A 14,178-nucleotide genomic window follows, 5' to 3' on the forward strand; every position below is an offset into this window, starting at 1 on the left:
ATATATCAACAAGCCATATCCTAACAATGGTGCTGCTAAGACCATATCCTGACAATGGTCCTCCATTATACACTTCTATACAAGTATGTATACGTTCATATACATATATAGTCCCATGCATATATGACCATTAATAGTCTATAAACTGGAACAATTGATATAACAATGCAAGATAGCACAAGTATCATGGGAGTAGTTTATAAGGCAGATAAAGTCATTTACCGTTACATGATCAATTAACATAGTTACATGATCAATTAACATACTACCATCCTTTACGATAATTGTTCTGATAGGGTATATATTAATTGTTCTTATATTTATACCACTACCCAGATATATATACTTAATTTTAATTTTAATTTTACTTTTTAATTGTTATTATTATTATTATTATTATTATTATTATTTTTAACCCAACAGAACAACTCATTCTGTGATGCCACAACAATTCGCAAAACCCACATACATCCTACCAGCCATGAGTCGGTCATCAATTCACAAGACCCACAAAAATAATTTAAATCATGCCCATGTATATTTAATCTCAGAAAACTAGCAAGTGTGCACATGAATATATATAGCTATCTATATATACACAAACCCATAAACCTCATATTCAGTTAGTCTTTTTGGCATGAAAATTTTTAAATTTATAATTGTAATTAAATCCTAGCATCATTCTAGAGATGAACCGAACACGATTCTAAGAGAATGAATAGAACAAGGGCTTGCCCCAAGAATTTCGGCCCAAAAATCCTACGCCCTTCTTCCCAATTTCTCTTTTCTTTTTCCTTCTTTCTTCCTCTCTTTCCTTTCTCTCTCGCGCCGCTGCTCTGTTCTTGTTTTTTTCTTTTCTGTTTTGTTCCTCTTTTACAAACCCATCAGCAAACTATATATATATATAAATAAAATATAAAACCTAATTCTAATACAACATAGGTACCAGACCTAACATAACTAGTCCACCCTCTTAAAGCCACGTTTGCCAAAGGAACCCACTAATATGCTAACCTTGTAACACACCAGTTGCTATGTTAAATATTATATAAAATATATGTTATATACTAACTAACATAACAACAATAACAAGCAGCCTAACCACTAACTACTGTACGAAATATAGGTCCCTATACATCTATGTATATTTACATACATATATATATATATATATATATATATATATATGTGTATATATATATATATATAATACTTTAATATAGATATATATAATTAATATATATATCACCCATCCATACAACTAACTAAAAACTAATAATAATAAATAAATAAATAAAATAAAATAAAAATAACATCAAAGAAAAATTTACAATTAAATAAAAAAAAATTTACAACTAAATAATGACCATTTAAATGACAACTAAATAAACACCTAACAACAATTCAATTAGTCAAGTACATAAAAAAATAAAAATAAAATAATAATAATGAAATACAATAAACCCTAAAAATAATGAAATAAATCAAACACTAAATAATTAATATTTAACTGACAAACAAAGAAAATCCTAAAACAAATGCACAACCAATTCAAATAGCCACATAGATAATTAAAATGAAAAATCCTAACACAAATGCACAACCAATTCAAATAGCCATGTAGATAATTAAAATGATAAATAAATAAATAAATAAATAAAACCTTAGAAATTAGAAAATTTAGGGGTATTACAGAATCTTCGGTACCTTTTTCAATTTAATAAATTCATTAAAGTAGCATTCGAGGGAGGTCCAGACCCGTTTGTTGCAGACGATTGGCTTGATGAAGTTGAAAAGCATTTAAGGGCAATAGATATACCTGATGATCGGTTGAAGACCACCTTAGCCACGTATAAGTTTGTTAAAGACACGGCAGTATGGTGGAAGACCATGACTAGTGCACACAATATTGATAGTATGAGTTGGGATTCATTTAAAAATCTTTTCTTTGATAAGTATTTCCCGCAGACCAAGAGACGGGAATTGAGGACGCAGTTTGACGGGCTTGAACAAGGTGACATGTCAGTGACAGAGTATGAGAATAAGTTCACGTCTCTTTCACGTTTCACTACAGATGTGTTAGGGAACAAAGAAGAGAAGACATGGCGGTTTGTGTATGGTCTAAATCGTTCTATTAGGCCGGGGGTGACACTTTTGGGATTGAAGAATTATTCGGAAGCGGTTACGAAAGCACTGATGGCAGAAACAGAGGCCAAAGATTAACAAGAAAGGAGTGGTATTGTGGGTTCTCAGGAACGAGGTACAAATGTGAGTACTTTTTCTGGGAGCCAGGATAGAAAAAGGTACAGAGGTGCTTCGTTGTTTTCTCAGGGGCAGTGGACGGCATGTGTTACTCCTATTATTGGTGTTTCTTCGGGGTCCTCTAGGATGAGTTTGTTGTGTTATCACTGTAGACAGTCAGGACACTGCAAGGCGGAGTGTCTTCTTGATCGACCTAGTTCCGGAGTTTATTTTCGGTGTGGTCAGTCGGGCTACATGAAGAGGGATTGTCCATAGAGGAAATGAGAAAATACAGTGATTGATTCTTGTGTAACGGTGGATACCTGTGAGATTAGGCAGTTGCCTGTACATAGTTGTGCTGGATGTAATGTGTAATACCCCTAATTTTAAAAAGGATATTCCTGGTATTTAATGGTATTTAATTTATTATTTAAGTGCATTTTATTTGATTATGTGTCATTATTTTTTTTTATTAGGTGCTTAATTGTTTTCTTTTGTGGTGATTTAATTTATTTAAATGATATTTATTGGTTTAGTTATTTGATTGGAATTACTTGTTAGTGTTTTAATTATTTAATTGGCATTAATGGTTTAAGTGTAATTGGTTTAATTATTTTATGTGTGTCTTATTTGGTTTAATTGGGTTTACTAATTATTATTTTGTTCAATTAGATTATTTGTTAAGTATTTAATGGTGAATAGGGTAATTAGGTAAATACATCTAACTAGGGTTTTAATTACAGTATAAATTAGGGTTTTATATTATAACCGTCGTAGGTTTCTACGTTAATTGGATGGGCCGGTTAGGATTGTGAGTTGGACTTAAATGAACCTAGGGTTTAGGAAAACTCTATAAGTATAAGTAGACGTCTGTGTAGGGTTTTTTTAAACAAAGTACACGTTTTGTGGAAGTGGAGAAGGAAAAATGCAGTTTTTCACATTCTGCCAAGGTTTGATCAAAGCTCCGATCCTGCTTCGTCCGTGGTCCGATCGAGCTGAATTTTGGAGGAGAGGTTCATGACTCAGTGACACACAATCTGAACGGTGGAGATCAGAGTTTGACCTCGGGAACAGTGATTCGTACTCGTGAACAGTAACTGGGTCGCACAAGTTTTTTTTCCATTCTGCCCAGATTTCATCAAACATCCGATCCTGCTTCGTCCGTGGTCCGATCGAGCTAAAATTTGGAGGACAGGTTCATGACTCAGTGTCTCACAATCTGAACTGTGGAGATCAGATTTTGAGTTCGGGAATAGTGTTTCGTACCCGTGAACAGTAACCGGGTTTTGGAACTCGCCGGGATTTTTTAAGAAGACGACGTTGAAACTTTGAACAAAAGTTTCTAAGGCAAGATTCTATCCTTACTCTTTGCCTTAGGCTTCATACTCTTTGCACTCTTAAATGATTTCAGGATTAATGAAGATTAAACCAAACTAAAATGATATCTGTTTTGCTATGAAACTGGTAGTTACAGTAGTGTTGTATGCTTGTTCAACCTAGACTAAGCATGTTTGTGGATGCATTGTGGTTCTGTGGTTCACGTTTTTCCTTACCACTGCTAGTATAAATTATTGGAAGGATGGGTCTAGATGATAGCTATCTTAACTTCTGTAATAGCAACTGTTGGAACTTAAATACTAGGAGGATTTGAGTTTAACACTAGATCGGTTTTGTGGAACACTATAATTTGAGTATGTCTACATACATACTGTGAATATTATTTTGATGCTTACATTATCACAGTTAGTATCAACTGTGGAGGTTAGGATTTTGTGATACATACCCTACATATCTGTATGTCATTTGTAAGGTGTTAAATGGAAGTTTTAATTAATTTTGTCTTTATATCAGACTAAAGGGAACAACTTAAATTGGGCATGTATATGTTGTTGTTGTGACCCTGTTTATCAATGCTTATTTTATCACTGCTAACATTGAATGTTGGATGTTGGAATTTAGTTGATATATACTTGATTTATTGGTATTATTGACTACTGGAGGATTGGAAAGTAGGCACCGGTATGGGACGGTGGCATACTAAGGATGGGTTTGGTTTTTAAAACAATACCATTACTCATCTACTTGGAATAAGGATGGGATTAACTAAAAGTTAAGTCTCGTGGATTTGTATTGTCATGGCAACTACTTGTTGAGCGGCAATACCAGGGATTTTGGATGGATTTTATATATGTACTGTTATGCTGCCTCGGTATGAGCTTGAGCCTCAGGACCGATGGCTAGGGAGCGTATATGCATCGGGATGTGTAGCTGGCTACGATGGTTGGAGGTGTACCCTGTTTAGGTATAGGTACATATGCCCACTTCGTGTGTGTTTTAGCATGTTACCTCTATTCAGGTTGAGACCGGCCTGTAGTCCAGTGAGAGTCCTTTAGTGTGACTATAAATATTTTTACGGACTATTAGCTATTGTTGAATTGTTTGGGATGTACATGCGTATCTGGCCTCTGTTTGGATTGTAGTAGTATAGAACTTGCGCGTGGGCCTGACCCACTTCTATTTTTCAGGTACACGACAGTTCTAGGCTTAGACGTGTTCGTGCTGAGCAGAGGTCTCTATTCACTCTTTCGACGATGTAGGGCTCTCTCTATAGTTTTATTTCTGGACGTTTATTACAGTTGTTCTATCTTCCGTTTGGATGTTTAATAGGGGTCCACTAGAGATGGATTCCCAAGTTGTAAACTGATGGAGTTTTGGAGTTTGGGTTTGATGGATTTTAATAATTATAATATTTTGCGGATTCTATTTTTAGTTCCTTCCAGCTTTAATTTCATTTCTTAATTTATTTTGTATTCCGTGTTCATTATAGAATATTAATTGTTTGATATTCCCTCGGGTTTGGGCCTGTGCCTAATCAACCCGTGTCTCGGATCCGAGGGGTATCACAGTTGGTATCAGAGCACTCCAGGTTCAAGTGTCTCTAGGATGTTTTCGTATTAAGTCTTCCGCGTAGCGTTTTCTCTTGAATAGAGCTTAAGTTAGGATTCATTGTATTCCTTATGGTTCGTATAGAAAGGGTACTGACGTCTATCTCTTCGTGTTAACAGATGGTTAACGCTAGAAATGGACAGAAAATGCAAGGAACTAGGAAGGAAAGGAGAACGGCACGTAGGCAACAATATCTCCTACGGCGTCAGCAAATGGAGGAAGAGCAGCAAAGGCTTGGGTTTCATGATGACATGGATCAGTTTCAGGAGGAACAGAAGAATGTTCAACAGACTCTGGACTAGGTCAGAGATCCAGAGATTCCTCCTCACCTCAATGACCTCGTTGCTCGGGCTATAGAGGCTGGGGTAACAGCTGCATTTCGGAATCAGCCTCAGGTACAGCCGGCACCTGTACCAGCACCAGTGGTTCAGACGAATTCTTGGGGAAAGGCTAGGAGCTCTTTCACAAAGGGGAGTCCACCTGTGTTCTCAGGCTCAACCGATGCGAGAACAGCTCACTAGTGGAAATAGGACATTGAGCGTCATCTTCGTTTGGTTCAGTGCACGGAGGTTCAGAAGCAGATGCTTGCTACTTTCAAGCTAGTTGAGGATGCACTACAGTGGTGGGAGTCAGTTACCACCTCAGAGGAGAGGATGACATTGTCTTATGATGAGTTCAGTGCTCGCTTTGATGAGAAATATTTTTCCTATGCAGTCAGGGCAGCTATGAAGATCGAGTTTCTAAGTCTGTAGTAGGGAAACATGACAGTGGTGGAGTATGAGTAGCAGTTCACACGCTTGTCTCTCTTTGCACCGGAGGAGGTGGATACAGAGGAGAAGAAGCGCAACAGTTTTGTCAAGGGACTGATGTGATCTATCAAGAGAGCTATTACAGGTAGTCCAGCCTATACTACCTATGCTCAGGTGGTAGACGCCGCTCTACAACAGTATCAGTTGACTGTGGACATCAGACAGGCTCGTGGTGAGAAGCGGGGAGATAAAGACTCTACTAGTTAGTCAGCTGAAAAGGGGAATGGCAATGGTCACCGGCAGAATGACAAAGGCAAGTTCCAAGGACAACAGCCTTGGAAGAAGCACAAAGGTGGTTCAGATGCTTACCGGAATGGGGCACCTATTCAGAGGCAACAGAATGGGGGACCACAGGCAGGACAGGGTCAGCCACAGGCTAACCGACAGAGGAGGCCATTTGGTACTTTCCAGGGTAGTTGTTACACTTGTGGAGAGTATGGTCATACCACCAAGCAGTGTCCTAAAGCAGGACAAGGACAGGGACAGAGACAGTATGTGCAGCAGGGACAGAGGGCGCCAGTGCCTCTACCAGCTCCACAGGTTCCACGGATTCAGGGATAGACACATCTAGCTTTACCGGCACCGCCGCAGACTCAGGGACAGGCACCACAGTAGTTGCACTATGGCAGGGTGTATAACCCCATGCCACAGGATGTTCAGGCACCTCAGACTATTGAGGGTAAGTTTCTTATTCATGGTTTGCATGTACGTGTTTTATTTGATACGGGTGCTACACACTCATTTGTAGCTAGGACTTTTGTTGCTTTGTCTGGGATGAGGACGAGGGTATGCACTGGACCTCAGGGTATTTCTATACCATTGGGTGATACAGCTATTATACATGAGAGTGATGGGCCTGTGACACTAGATATGGCAGACTCAGATTTCTAGCCAATCTATTGGTCCTGGACATGCACACTTATGATGTGATACTTGGGATGGATTGGTTGTCTCACTACCATACCCAAGTTGTTTGTTTTGATAGATCTATTATTTTTACCATACCTGGTCAGGATATGTATGTAGTAGCTATGCCACGTTCTAAAGGGGGCGGTAGTACCTATTTGTTCCATGTGGAGGAGGAAAATGAGGAGGGGATTACTGTGTCATTGGATAACATACCGATTGTACAGGATTTCCCTGATGTATTTCAGGAGATTCCAGGGTTGCCACCTAGTCGCGAGATCGATTTTGTGATAGATTTAGCTCTAGGCACTGCGCCTTTTACTAGGGCACCCTATAGGATGGCACCAGTAGAGATGAGAGAGCTGAGGGATCAGATTCAGCAGTTACTCAGCTAGGGTTTTATTCGTAGGAATACATCACCTTGGGGAGCACCGGTTCTGTTTGTAAAGAAGAAGGATGGTTTGCTTCGTCTGTGTATAGATTACAGGGAGTTGAACAAGGTTACGATTCGTAACAAGTATCCTTTGCTCAGGATTGATGACTTGTTTGATCAGTTAAGGGGAGCCACATATTTCTCCAAGATTGATCTGCGTTCTGGGTATCATCAGTTGAGGGTCAGGGAGCAGGATGTTCCTAAGACAGCATTTCTCACGCGATATGGTTCTTATGAGTTTCGAGTTATGCCGTTTGGGACGACTAATGCACCTGCAGTATTCATGGACTTAATGAATAGAGTCTTCCGGGCTTATTTGGATCAGTTTGTTATTGTCTTTATTGATGACATCTTGATCTATTCTCGGTCGGAGGACGATCATGCTAGACATCTTCGCATAATCTTGCAGACGCTTCATGAGCACCAGTTATATGCCAAGTTCGAGAAGTGTGAATTTTGGCAGCGGGAGGTGAAATTTCTGGGTCACGTGGTGTCAGAAAAGGGGATAGCAGTGGATCCGGCCAAGGTTTCAGCGGTGGTTGAGTGGGGACAGCCTACATCACCTATTGAGATTCGGAGTTTTCTCGGTCTGGCAGGATATTACAGGAGATTCATCCAGGGGTTCTCCAAAATAGCAGGACCACTCACTCATCTGACAAAGAAGGGTGTACAGTTCGTGTGGGATGAACACTGTCAGCGAGCTTTTGATGAGCTGAAAAGGAAGCTGACTTCTGCACCGGTTCTGGCTACTCCGCAGAGCGGGATAGAGTATCTTGTTTACACGGATGCTTTGTTGCAGGGTCTTGGATGTGTATTGATGCAAGAGGAGCGACCGATTTCTTATGAATCTCGGAAACTTAAGCCTCATGAGCTTAATTATCCAACACATGATTTGGAGTTGGCAGCAGTGGTCTTTGCCTTTATTATTTGGAGGCATTATCTGTTGGGTGAGTCCTTCAGATTATTCAGGGATCACAAGAGTCTGCAGTACTTGTTCACTCAGCGGGAGCTAAATACGAGACAGCGCAGGTGGTTGGAGTTTGTAAAAGACTATCATTTTTCTATACAGTACCATCCAGGGAAAGCGAATGTAGTGGCGGATGCACTCAGTCGCCGACCTGTTGGTAGTCTTTCTGCTCTATTCACTACTGAGTGGAATGCTTTAAAGAGTGTGGATGAGTTATCGAATGCTTTTATGGCTTGCATGGTGGTTACACCTTCCATCATTCGCAGGGTTTTACAAGCACAACTCACCGATCAGCAGTGTGTCGACAAGGTCGCAGAGATAGCTTCCGGAGAGGTTCCATTCTACTATGTTGGGGCTGATGGAGGTTTAAGGTACAAGGGACGGTTAGTGGTACCTTCTGCTGATAATTTGAGAAAGGATGTGATGACTGAGACTCATCACTCTGAGTTCTCTGTTCATCCAGGAGGAGATAAAATGTATCAAGATATGAAGCGGCAGTTTTGGTGGGCAGGTATGAAGAGGGACATTGCTCTTTTTGTTTCTCAATGTAGTACTTGTCAGATGGTTAAGATTGATCATCAGAGGCCGCCAGGAGCTCTACAGCCACTACCAATTTCGGAGTGGAAATGGGAGAGCATATCTATGGATTTTATGGAAGGGTTGCCAAATTCTTTCAAGGGGTATAATTCCATATGGGTCATTGTGGATAGGTTGACCAAGTCAGCTCATTTCTTGCCTATTTGCACTGACTACACTTCGGAGCAGTTGGCGAGGCTTTACATTTCAGAGATTGTGAAGCTACATGGCATTCCATTGTCTATTATATCAGACAGGGATTCGAGCTTTGTATCTGGATTTTGGAAGAGTTTTCAGCAGGCTTTAGGTACAGAGTTACACCTTAGTACTGCTTATCATCCTCAGACTGACGGACAGACTGAGAGGGTGAATCAGATTATGGAAGATATGCTTCGGTTGTATGTTCTGGATTTCAAGGGCCACTGGAAGGAATATTTGCCACTTGTGGAGTTTGCTTATAACAATAGTTTCCAGAAGACTATTGGTATGGCACCATTTGAGGCATTGTATGGTCGACCGTGTCGGTCACCTGTTTGTTGGATGGAGGTTGGAGAGAATCGATTCTTAGGTCCTGAGTTCATCAAGGATACCTCTGAAAAGATTGCTCTTATTCGAGATCGTATGCGTACTGCCCAAAGTAGGCAGAAGAGCTATGCTGATCGTCGTACTCGGGCTTTGGAGTTTCAGGTTGGGGATCAGGTTCTACTCAAAGTGTCTCCTATGAAGGGTGTTATGCGCTTTGGGAAGAAAGGGAAGTTGTCACCGCGATTTGTTGGTCCATTCATGATTACGGATCGCATTGGAGCTGTTGCTTATCGGTTGGCACTTCCGGATACTTTGGATCGCGTCCACAACGTGTTTTATGTTTCCATGTTGCGGAAATTTCTTCGAGATGAGGATTGGTATCAGCATATCGATGTTGGGGAGATTGCGTTGCAGCCGGATGCAACTTATTTAGAGCCACCGTGTCGTATTGTCGACCGACGAGATCAGATTCTTCGTAATAAGGTTATTCATTTGGTTCGTGTTCAGTGGAGTCATCACAATGAGTCTGAGTCCACTTGGGAACGAAAGGATGTCATCCGCTCACGGTTTCCTGAAATATTGGAAGAAGGTAAGAGTGAATTCCGAGGACGGAATTCCTTTTGTTAGGGGGGAAGAATGTAATACCCCTAATTTTAAAAAGGATATTCATGGTATTTAATTTATTATTTAAGTGCATTTTATTTGATTATGTGTTATTATTTTTTTTTATTAGGTGCTTAATTATTTTCTTTTGTGGTGATTTAATTTATTTAAATGATATTTGTTGGTTTAGTTATTTGATTGGAATTACTTGTTAGTGTTTTAATTATTTAATTGGCATTAATGGTTTAAGTGTAATTGGTTTAATTATTTTATGTGTGTCTTATTTGGTTTAATTGGGTTTACTAATTATTATTTTGTTCAATTAGATTATTTGTTAAGTATTTAATGGTGAATAGGGTAATTAGGTAAATACATCTAACTAGGGTTTTAATTACAGTATAAATTAGGGTTTTATATTATAGCCGTCGTAGGTTTCTACGTTAATTGGATGGGCCGGTTAGGATTGTGAGTTGGACTTAAATGAACCTAGGGTTTAGGAAAACTCTATAAGTATAAGGTAGACGTCTGTGTAGGGTTTTTTTAAATAAAGCACACGTTTTGTGGAAGTGAAAAAGGAAAAACGCAGTTTTTCACATTCTGCCAAGGTTTGATCAAAGCTTCGATCCCGCTTCATCCGTGGTCCGATCGAGCTGAATTTTGGAGGAGAGGTTCACGACTCAGTGACGCACAATCTGAACGGTGAAGATCAGAGTTTGACCTCGGGAATAGTGATTCGTACTCGTGAACAGTAACTGGGTCGCACAGGTTTTTTTTCCATTCTGCCCAGATTTCATCAAACATCCGATCCTGCTTCGTCCGTGGTCTGATCGAGCTAAAATTTGGAGGATAGGTTCATGACTCAGTGTTGCACAATTTGAACGGTGGAGATCAGATTTTGAGTTCGGGAATAGTGTTTCGTACCCGTGAACAGTAACCGGGTTTTGGAACTCGCCGGGATTTTTTAAGAAGACGACGTTGAAACTTTGAACAAAAGTTTCTGAGGCAAGATTCTATCCTTACTCTTTCCCTTAGGCTTCATACTCTTTGCACTCTTAAATGATTCCAGGATTAATGAAGATTAAACCAAACTAAAATGATATTTGTTTTGCTATGAAACTGGTAGTTACATTAGTGTTGTATACTTGTTCAACCTAGACTAAGCATGTTTGTGGATGCATTGTGGTTCTGTGGTTCACGTTTTTCCTTACCACTGCTAGTATAAATTATTGGAAGGATGGGTCTAGATGATAGCTATCTTAATTTCTGTAATAGCAATTGTTGGAACTTAAATACTAGGAGGATTTGAGTTTAACACTAGATCGGTTTTGTGGAACACTATAATTTGAGCATGTCTACATACATACTGTGAATATTGTTTTGATGCTTACATTATCACAGTTAGTATCAACTGTGGAGGTTATGATTTTGTGATACATACCCTACATATCTGTATGTCATTTGTAAGGTGTTAAATGGAAGTTTTAATTAATTCTGTCTTTATATCAGACTAAAGGGAACAACTTAAATTGGGCATGTATATGTTGTTGTTGTGACCCTGTTTATCAATGCTTATTTTATCACTGCTAACATTGAATGTTGGATGTTGGAATTTAGTTGATATATACTTGATTTATTGGTATTATTGACTACTGGAGGAATGGAAAGTAGGCACCGGTATGGGACGGTGGCATACTAAGGATGGGTTTGGTTTTTAAAACAATACCATTACTCACCTACTTGGAATAAGGATGGGATTAACTAAAAGTTAAGTCTCGTAGATTTGTATTGTCATGGCAACTACTTGTTGAGCGGCAATACCAGGGATTTTGGATGGATTTTATATATGTATTGTTATGGTGCCTCGGTATGAGCTTGAGCCTTAGGACCGATGGCTAGGGAGCGTATATGCATCGGGATGTGTAGCTGGCTACGATGGTTGGAGGTGTACCCTATTTAGGTATAGGTACATATGCCCACTTCGTGTGCATTTTAGCATGTTACCTCTATTCAGGTTGAGACCGGCCTGTAGTCCAGTGAGAGTCCTTTAGTGTGACTATATATATATTTACAGACTATTAGCTATTGTTGAATTGTTTAGGATGTACATGCGTATCGGGCCTTTGTTTGGATTGTAGTAGTATAGAACTTACGCGTGGGCCTGACCCACTTCTATTTTTCAGGTACACGACAGTTCCAGGCTTAGACGTGTTCGTGCTGAGCAGAGGTCTCTATTCACTCTTCCGATGATGTAGGGCTCTCTCTATAGTTTTATTTCTGGACGTTTATTACAGTTGTTCTATCTTCCGTTTGGATGTTTAATAGGGGTCCACTAGAGATGGATTCCCAAGTTGTAAACTGATGGAGAGTTGGAGTTTGGGTTTGATGGATTTTAATAATTATAATATTTTACGGATTCTATTTTTAGTTCCTTCCAGCTTTTATTTCTTAATTTATTTTGTATTCCGTGTTCATTATAGAATATTAATTGTTTGATATTCCCTCGGGTTTGGGCCTGGGCCTGATCAACCCGTGTCTCGGATCCGAGGGGTATCACATAATGAGGGTTACCTGTGAGTTTTGTAACAGGGGTTACTTGTGACTGTGTTGTAACAGAGGATACCTGTGAGTTGTGTCGGTTGTAACGGGGAACACCTATGAGCCGGCATGTGTTGTGACGGGGGTTACCCGTGCGTCGAGTTGGTTGTAACGGGGGACACCCGTGAGCCGGCTTGTGTTGTAACGGGGGATACCTGTGAGTCGTGTTGTGTTGTAACGGGGGCTACATGTGAGTAATGTCGTGTTGTAACATGGGACACCTGTGAGTCGTGTTGCACGGTTGTCTGTGAGTCGTGTTGCATAATTATCTGGGAGTCATGTCATATTATCATATGTACGTCTTGTCATGTTGTTGTCAGTGCATGGTGTCGTATCATAACGGGGGATACCTGTGAGTCTGGTACAGTAACGGGGGTTACATGTGATTGTGTAGTGGGGGATACCTGTGAGTTTTGGTAGCGGGGGATACCTACGAGATTGGGTGTGACAGGAGGTACCTGCACACAGTTGTTCTGGTAACGGGGGCTACCCGTGAATTTGGGCAGAGGCCTGTACACTTTGTGCAGTGTCGGGTTCATCTGTGCCAGGATGGTGGACATATCCTGTAGTGTGGTTCCGGACTGGGTGATGTTGATGATACTTAGTGTGAGCCCTTGGGGCAGGATATAGATCGAGAAGTTTTGTATTTCATGTTGTAATGATGTACCGGTTATAACCATTATGTATTAAAGAAGTGACGTATTTGTAAGACTATGTGTGAATTCACAGGCGGTTTTATTGGATAATGATGTGTATTTTGTGAGTAGTTAAGCTCTTATATAATGGTTTTACTGATGAATTAAAGACAGAAGGGTTTTATTCATGTTACTTTAAAGGTTATGGGTGAGATTGTTTGACGTCATACAGTTGTTTTTATGAATGGAAGGTCTAGATTTCCGCTTATAAGGTTCTCCTTTGGGCAGGATGGGACGCGATGTCTTAAGAGTCGTTGTCTAGCCTTAGTGTTTGGGAAGGGGCACTGTTCTCTTTTACATATGGATGTTAAGTGTACAAGTTGTTTCGTCTCCGTTTAGTTCCTCTTCATTGGCATAGCTATGCAAGGTATCGATAAGTGCGTGTTCTGTTCTGTTATGGTAGAAGGATTTGATCTTCCTTCTTCTTGTGTTGGTCCTAGCAAGGACTTTGTCATCTGTGAATTTTATATCTCTATATAGGAGTTATGCGTGTCAGCGGGCAAAAGAACTTTTTAGAGTGCCCTATTTTGTTAGTGATCCCGAGTGAGGATTTGATCTTGATCGTTTGACTTACCTCCACGGTAGGAGGTGAAGTCCTTGGTTTTGTAGGAATTGTTCCGAGAGGTTATGACCGATGCGATGTGAGATGTGATTTGTTTACCGGTGTGTACTTTTTCTTAGGGTCTTGGAGCTAGTAGTGGAGCCTAGTAGCTGTGATTTAACTCCAGTGGGCATTTTTCCCTTGTGAGCTCATTAGTTTTGAGCACACAACTTTAAATGGTCATAACTTCTTCGTTCCGAACCCAAATAGGGTCATTCTTGAGCCCATTTTCAAGGATTTTGAGTTAGCTTTCCAATGAGACCAACCCCATCTCCAAATTC

Source organism: Cornus florida, unplaced genomic scaffold (genome assembly GCF_030987335.1).
Source record: "Cornus florida cultivar Cherokee Brave unplaced genomic scaffold, ASM3098733v1 CherokeeBrave_3.0.0_Hap2_scaffold_61, whole genome shotgun sequence".
Classification (NCBI taxonomy): domain Eukaryota; kingdom Viridiplantae; phylum Streptophyta; class Magnoliopsida; order Cornales; family Cornaceae; genus Cornus; species Cornus florida.